The sequence below is a fragment of the Propithecus coquereli genome, unplaced genomic scaffold, assembly GCF_000956105.1.
Source record: "Propithecus coquereli isolate 6110/MARCELLA unplaced genomic scaffold, Pcoq_1.0 Scaffold748, whole genome shotgun sequence".
Classification (NCBI taxonomy): Eukaryota; Metazoa; Chordata; class Mammalia; order Primates; family Indriidae; genus Propithecus; species Propithecus coquereli.
The window spans coordinates 8249-16815 of record NW_012153596.1 but is presented as its reverse complement, the minus strand read 5'-3'; the positions used below and the strand labels follow the sequence as shown (position 1 = coordinate 16815).

Sequence of the window (8567 nt, the reverse complement as noted above, 5' to 3'; positions counted from 1 at the left end):
TTATTTATTTTAATATTTAATGCAGGAGATAAATTTTAACCTGCAAAAGGTATCAACTGATGTACTTAATTGTGTTTTAGGAAAATGGGGTTTTCTACGTGGGGATATATTCATGCATAGGGAAAATACCATAATGTTGTATATGAGATAATGAAATATTAAATATAATATTAATAAATATAGTAAAATGAAAGATATAAAATGAAGACAAATAGGTCCAGAGGTGGCACTACCATTAAGTCCAGGAAAGAACATTTTTTAAAAATCAGGAGTGCAATATTGTTCTGAATATTTCAAAAGTGCTCAAATTAAGTATAAATTTGTATACTCAGATTTACCATACAAACCCACATTGGTGCTCTTCAAAATGAGGACTTCAGAAAGGTGATCATTGGGGCACCTGAATTTCAGTTACATCAGGTTTAAAGAAGGAAAACAACCAATAGACAGGAGGTCTGTGAATAAAATTCCTGAATGGGGAGGATTGCTAATGCTGTGTCAAGCACCAAAGGTGTAGACATGTCTATGGGCTTAGTTTATTCTTACTGTCAGTCCTGTGATGGAATCATCATCTGGCTACGCGGTTGAGTGAACAATGCTAGAGAACAACATAAGTTCACGTGTTTGTGAAGTCTCTGTTAGCATACGGATGGGGGGAAGGGACTCTTCAATAGCATATGTTAAATTGCTGGGGAAGGTTATTCACTGAGGTGACAAAGACGGTTACTCTCTCTGTTATGTGCTTCTACAAGGTTTGAATATTTTTTACACAATCTTGGATTACTTTTGTAATCAAGAAAAAATTATAGTAATCTAAGCCAACTGACTTAAATTCTCCTTTATATTCACAACCAAGCCTTATTTCTTTATTAAAGCTGAACAGGCATATCAAAGATTAGGGGATGGAAGGGAGGAAGCTGGACCAGCTCATGGACTGGAGATGAACCTGGAAAACTTGTCAATGAGGTGTGGTTGGCTCAGAGGGACCAGGCATGGTGGAGTCTGTGCTTCCTGTCTAGGGGGAGTCGTGGGGAGGGAAATAACTGCTCTGGATGCCCCAGGAGATGTAATCCAGCTGTGTGCCTGTATGGTACTCATCAATGAGTTCCTGAACAACCTTCCTGGACCTTTCCATCTCATAAAGTTGTCCTTGAACATGGGCTCCTTGCAGAACTGCTCCAGGAAGGTATCCCACTTCCGCAGCTTGAACTGCTGGCAGGAACTTTCAAAGAGCGAGGAGATGCTGGTATGGTTGGCCATTATAACCCTGCTGGTCCAGTGAGCTGAGGGCAGGTAGGAACACTTCCTCAACAGGGCCACCTGGATGCTGGCTGGGCCCCGGGGGCATGAAATTGGCCAGCTTCCCTTACTGGATCCTCTGCAGGCTTTTGTGGACCTGGGTGGGATCTACCTCTCCCTGGATGATGGTGAGGATGGTAATGTAGCAGTGGCTGGTCTGGCAGTCCTGGCCTGTGAGCACCATCATGCTCTTCGGCTGAAGCAGCCACCTCATGACCTCCAGGACTGTGGTCTTCCTCATGTTGGCTACTGACTGGTCCATGGTGAGGGGGGTGTAGCCAGTCATGAGGAAGTAGAGCTGTGGGGTGGGAATGAGCAAGGCAATGAGGCCAATGAGGTCATTGTTCATGAAGCTGGGGTAACAGGATAGTGGTACTGGCCAATGTGATGGTGGACACCAGCTAGTTGATCTGGGAGAAGGACAGATTCTGGATGTGCAGGCAGTCTGTGGCGATCCAGTTCAGGGCCATGTCATCCAGCACCGCCACACAGTCTGCCTTCTGGGTCAGCCTCTTGAGCATGAGGAGAGAATTGTAGGGCTGGCACACCATGTAGCTCATCTCGTCCTGGTAGGGAAACATTGAGTACGTCTGCACCAGCTTCTTGGGGTACCTGTCATTCAGTCACTCCAGGAGGTAGGAGCCCAGGCCAGAACCCATCCCCCAGGCAATGGAGTGATGCAGCACAAAGCCCCCTTGACTGTCACTTCCATCTGTTTCTTGGTCTATGATGTCAAGGATGTCTTCATGGATTTTCTCACCCTGGGAAAATCTGCTGGCCCAGTTGTTTCCAGCTTCTCCTCCAAGCTTGGACAGGTAAATGTTTTTTTTTTTTTTTTTTTCTTTTTGAGACAGTCTCACTGTGTTGCCCCGGCTAGAGTGCCGTGGCGTCATCCTAGCTCACAGCAACCTCAAACTCCTGGGCTCAAGTGATCCTCCTGCCTCGGCCTCCCGAGTAGCTGGGACTACAGGCATGCGCCACCATGCCCGGCTAATTTTTTTTTCTATATATTTTTAGTTGTCCAATTAATTTCTTTCTATTTTTAGTAGAGACGGGGTCTCGCTCTTGCTCAGGCTGGTTTCGAACTCCTGAGCTCAAACAATCCACCCGCTTTGGCCTCCCAGAGTGCTAGGATTACAGGCGTGAGCCACCGCACCCGGCCCAGGTAGATGTTCTTTGGATTGTCCCAACTGATTTAAATTTTAAACACCCTCTATCAATTTTACTTAAAAAGAAATCTAGGATTTCCTTTAAGACAATCCAGTGGCTCCAGGGCCCACATCAGAGAAAGGGTAATATATGAAACAGAATTAGCTGTCTCTAGTTAATTTTTGAAGATGGATGATCAATACATATGGTCTCTACACTTTTGTGCATGTTTAACAAGTTTCAAGCACCATTCCTGTTGTACAAGTGTCAAAAACCACTCCCACATAATGGATGGACTTGAGAACATTATGCTAAGTTAAACAAGCCAGTTACAGAAGGACAAATACTGCACAGTTCCACTATTATAAGATATCTAATGTAGTCAGACTCATACAAGCAGAAAGTATAGTGGTTATTGCTGGAGCTGGGGAAAATGGAGAATTGAGGAGCAAGCAGCATAGAGTTTCAGTCATACAAGATGAAAAAGTTCTAGAGTTCTGTTGAACAATATATGTATAGTTAACAACACTGTACAGTGCAACTAAAAATTTAAGAGCATATATTTCATGTAATGTGCCTTTGACAACCATAAAAAAACTCCTAATTTCCTCATTCAGTATACTCAAAACCTCAGACAATCTCTTAGTGTTTCCGTGCTCTTTTTGGCTGCACAGTGTAGTAGGGAATGTGTGGGCTTTGGAGTCACACAAACTCCTGCTCAAATACTAGGTCATCTGGAACAGATTACTTAACCTGGCTGGTCTTCAGTGTCATGTTTTGTAAAATAAAGAGAAAATAACCCCAACTATCTTGCAGAATTGTTGTAAGGATTAGATATACATGTTGTTCAATAATGACAGGTATTATTATCCTTTAATTATTACATAGCTGGTGCCCGGACCAAGATAAGTGGAATTTACACTCAATTCACATTTTCTTCCTCATTTCTTGTTGCCATTACACTAATATAATTTTAGATTACATCCAAAGGTCTCAGTATAGATAAAAAATTCAAAATTATCTGTCAGTATGCTAATTTAGCACTTTTTCTTTAAACACTCCCTAAAGTAGTCTCAACTCTGTTCCTCTTCTTACTGAAAACTCATCCCCAATTCCTTGGACCTGTGTCTGTCTAACATCCCAAAGGCCCTTCTACTACTTAATCCCAAGCACCACTCCCTTCTGCCAATAATATTCCTTCATTTCTTTCAGGAATTGGCTAAAGACTCACAGTTTCCATAAAAACATCCCTATACTCACTGAGCCTACAATTGCCTTGCCCTTACTTAGGCTTTCTTCAGAGCTTATGGAAACCTAAAGCAATTTGATTCACATTTGCTTATGGAATGTATTAGCAGAGTCAGAGAAATAAATCTCCTGTTTTAATACAAGGTAGGATGTGGTCCCTAAATGTGTATCTTGGATGTGTAGGATGTGTATCTTGAATGTCCTTTGTATTCTTCCACAGTATCTAATACAGTCTGTTCCCACAGCATTGAGCAACAGTTCTTAAGGAGGTGGAGTTTGGAATTTGATGTTTGCATACTTAAGTTTTAATCCTGGGTCTATAACCTATAAGCACTATAAGAAAGTTACCAAAACTCCCAGCCTCATTTGTACAATTAAGGTAATACCCACTTTATAGGGGCAATGCCAGGGAGAAATGAGATAATGCATGTGAAGCCTCGGAGTGCCTGTGTCCACTGGCTGCAGCTACAATTATTCCAGAATTTAGAATCAATGTTAAAAATGATCTAGGTCTTCCCTCTGATTACTATCTGTGGTTTTGAGCTTCTCCTCTCATTTATAAATTCCGGACATTTTTGTTGAGAGCCACTCTTTGCCCTGTGCAAAATTGACATGGGCCTAAAAAGATTCAGTGGGCACAGGAAGCCAAAGGTGGGAATGAGGAAAAGGCAGAAAGTTCTTAAGGAATGAGAAGCAGAGGAAGCTACATGGGCGAGGGAAATAGAGATTAGTTTTCCTGCCGTGTGTGCTGTTTCCTGAGGCGTAATCTAACACACAAACACACGCGCGCGCGCGCACACACACACACACACACACACACACACACACACACACATCTGTATATGATTAAAGAGTAATGATTGCTCTTTAATATTTGTAATGTGTTTCCATATTGTCTCACCAATAGTCCGTGACAGCTGAGAGTCTCATGAATTACCTGTTCTTGGTGACCATTATCAAGGGGATCCTCCCTTTTGGGGCACAGGAAGATTTGCCTAAAAAGATCATGAAGTTTTGACATCCATTATTTTATTTTAAAAGTCAACTGCTGCTTATTTAAGTACTGCATGCACTTTTGTTCTACGTTATTCTGGGACCTTAACCCTCATATATTTAATTAGAAAATAAAAGTGATACCCGATAGTTACTCCTGCCTAATTCCTATTTAACAAAAACTGTCAAAACAAGTAAAAGACATCTACAAAGGATTTATAGATATCATGCTTTTCACTATATATTTATTGCTGATCTCCTAAAAATTGGTTGTTGAACATAAAATCTTCAATATTGTGTTAATGAAGTTTTATACAGTATATGCATACTTCACAATTTACCTTTTCCTAATTTATGTAATCCCCACAAAACTATTCATGAACCCTCAAAATAAAAATACACTTACTAATTATATTAAATCTGGAAGAAGAAATTGAAAATTAAGCCAATTAACAATTTTTAATGTATAACCAAAATTTTTTTTCCCATAAATTTGCAAAGAAACTGTCTTCTACTTCTATATATGAAAGGTACTTTATAAGAACATATTTTGTTACCAAATACAACAGAATTTTAAGAATTGCTCATGTAAATTTTTAAATTTTTTTAGTTTCTGCCTCTGAACAATTCTAGCTTATAGAAAAATCTTGCATTGCTCTTGAAACATATTCTACAAGTACAAAACAAAAAGTGATAAAAATTAGGCAAATTTTAATATGAAGGAAACATAATTCTACATTAAAGTTAAAGGAATAGTCTTTAAATCTCTACTCGTTGACATTGTCTGTTTAACAACTTTTATGACCAATTTTAAATAATTGTGTTCACCACTAATATGCTAAAACAATATAATAATCCTTTCTATCAGACATTGATTAGGAAATTTTCCTTCTTACAAATATTTAAAATGTCTTAATTCTGGATTTCAAAACCCACAGATGACCTTTTCAATAATTTGGTCTCCACAAACAGGTAAGATCTATGTAATAATTCTACCTAACATAAATTAAGGAAGAAATATTCTTTCTTACTGATATTCAAAACATGAATTAATTCTTGGTCATTTGTACATGCACACAGACGAACCTTCCAATAACGCTTGTCTTTCTGTTCCTTGACCTACTCTCCAGCAATAACTTGGTCCTCTCCTCTACTTGCCACTCACTCACATAGTCATCCTCTAGATTGTGCCACATCTACATAACACTAATTCTAGCAATGATATGGAGACACCATACAGCAGATACTGTTCTGAACATTTTAAATAAACTTATATAGAAACTCTTTAATGCTCAAAACAACACTGAGGTAGGTACTCTTAATATGTCCCCTCTCAAACAAAAGGAAACTGAGGCACACAAATAATTTGCTCATGGTTTCACAGCTAACAATGGTGGAACAAGAGCTAGATCCCAAATAGTGTGATTCCAGAGTCCAGGCCCTTGACCACTGCACTATAATGTTTCTCCACTTTTCCCAACATCCAGCCACTATCTTCCTGCCTTTGTAGGTTAGGTCACTCACTTCAGTACTACAGCTCAGTAGTCTATAGCTGTGGTCCCCAACCCCCCGGCTGTGAACTGTTACCGATCTGTGGCCTGTTAGGAACCAGGCAGCACAGCAGGAGATGAGCGAAGCTTCATCTGTATTTATAGCCACTCCCCACCACTCGCATCACTGCCTGAGCTCTGCCTCCTGTCAGATCGGCAGTGACCTTAGATTCTCATAGGTGCTCGAACCCTACTGTAAACTGCACATGTGAGGGATCTAGGTTGTGCACTCCTTATGAGAATCTAATGCCTGATGATCTAAGGTGGAGTTGAGGTGGTGATACTAGCACTGGGGAGCAGCTGCAAATACAGATTATCATTAGCAGAGAGGTTTGACTGCACAGAGACCATAATAAATCAATTGCTTGCAGACTCATATCAAAACCCTGTCAGTGAGTGGCAAGTGACAATTAAGCTGCATCTGGTGGCAAGGTTTATAATGGCAAGTGAGTATCTTACCATCCCCCCCACCCCAACTCCATGGAAAAATTGTCTTCCATGAAACTGGTCCCTGGTGCCAAAAAGGCTGGGGACCGCTGGTCTATAGGACCTAACATCCATTGAATGGAATGCTTTTCATTGTCCAACACCCCACCCCCATGTCCTCACTGTCTCAGCCCTAGCTTCAATTCCATGGTCAGTCATCATACCTCTGTCCTTGCTTCCATACCCTGCACCCCTCTCCCTTGGCCAACGTGCTCAGCTAAACCCCAGCCCAGAAAAACCCAATTCCGCAGCTGCTCTGACTCAACCAAACTGACCGGCCTCATTGTAAATTCATGATCGCTATGACACTAACCTAAGATGGACCCCCTAATGCCACTTGGCAGTTAGATTCCCCTCGTCCATTCACTGGCCCACTCTCAGGAAACAATTCCAGGCCTTCTCCCCTGCCCTAAAGGCAACACCTCCTCTCCTGCCCCTACCTCTAAGTGATGACCTTACTGTCTCTCTAAAGGGACAGGACCAATCCAAAGAGGACGTCCAGGCTCCTGTCGCCACGTCTCCCACCCACCTGTCCACCTGTACTCATGGACTGACTCTCCCCTCTCTCCTGGAAGTTTTGCATGAACGATTGCTACTTGAGAGTCTGAGACAAGAGATTGATTAATTAGAAAGCGAAGCCTGATACCAACAGCTAGTTTTTCTTCTTCTCCTTTGAGTTTCTTCACACCCATATTCCACTCCCGAATCAAAGCCTGAAACTGCTGAGAATACTCCAGACAAAGCTTCTGCCTGCAGAACAGAATAATGGATGCTGTGACACTTCCTACCAATAAGAAAAAGGTAAAACGCTTTTGAAACAAAATTATTTCGTCACGACTTATACCGTGAAGGGAGAAGGTGATGACATCAGCTGCAATCCTCTGATGGGAAGACAAAACAGAGGATTTACTCTCATGACAAGAACATTTGTTTGTTACTGGCTAAGAGAGAAGCTACCTCACATGCCTTAGTTCTTCAAAACCACTGAAGATTCATTGTGTTATAAATTTTCCAGGAAAATGTATTTCATCGACACGGGTTTCCTTTTTCCTTTTCTCTTTCTGAATATCACGCAGGTCGTGATGTCACAAATAAATTCCATGAGGATATTGTACCCCTTATCATCTGTGATCTCCCACCAGAAACACTTCATTTTCCCCCATGTTGTCACGGGAACGATTTTGTACAAAAAATGTAGTGAGACTAATTCAGTAAATCCTACAAATTATTTACAACATAAGACTAACCTTTTTCTATATGCTCGAACACAGTCTTAAGTGCTAAGACACTTAACTCTAATTCAGGAAGCACATTCATGGAAGGAATAAAAACTTCTTTAGGTTAAGCACATCAACTGTGATTGGCAAGAGCAAAATAGGTCATCTTTATTGACCTTGAGGAAATACATCTCATTTCAATTACGGGGTATGGGGTGAGGTCAGAGGAGTAAAGGAATTAATTCCTTAGAGGAAAATCAAGCCAGATATATTTTCAACTTGAGCATCCTCCAAATAGAGCACACAGTATGTTTCTTACATAGTTTCGACTCATGAATACTAAGAAATGAGACAAATGGTTTTGCTCTAAATTTCCAACAACCTTACCTTTGCTCTTGATGGGTTTTCCAAACATGCTCAATTGTCTGCTGCATGGTGTTGACAGAAGCATTGGTATTCATTTTGAAACTTTTTCTCTTTGCATGAAGAACTTTTTTCATGTCCCCTGCATTGCAATAGATACCCACTGAAATATGCTCTTGGAAACTATTCTGTTTCCACACAGATAATTTCATGAAAAATGAATAAAAAATTTAATTTAGCCAGTGAGCCTTTTGAATACATT

At 40.7% G+C, this 8567-nt stretch overlaps 1 pseudogene; it reads right to left on the bottom strand.

Annotated features, from left to right (window-relative positions):
- Positions 1–954: 954 nt before the first annotated feature.
- On the bottom strand, positions 955–4717 carry LOC105824508 (annotated as a pseudogene).
- Positions 4718–8567: the final 3850 nt, after the last annotated feature.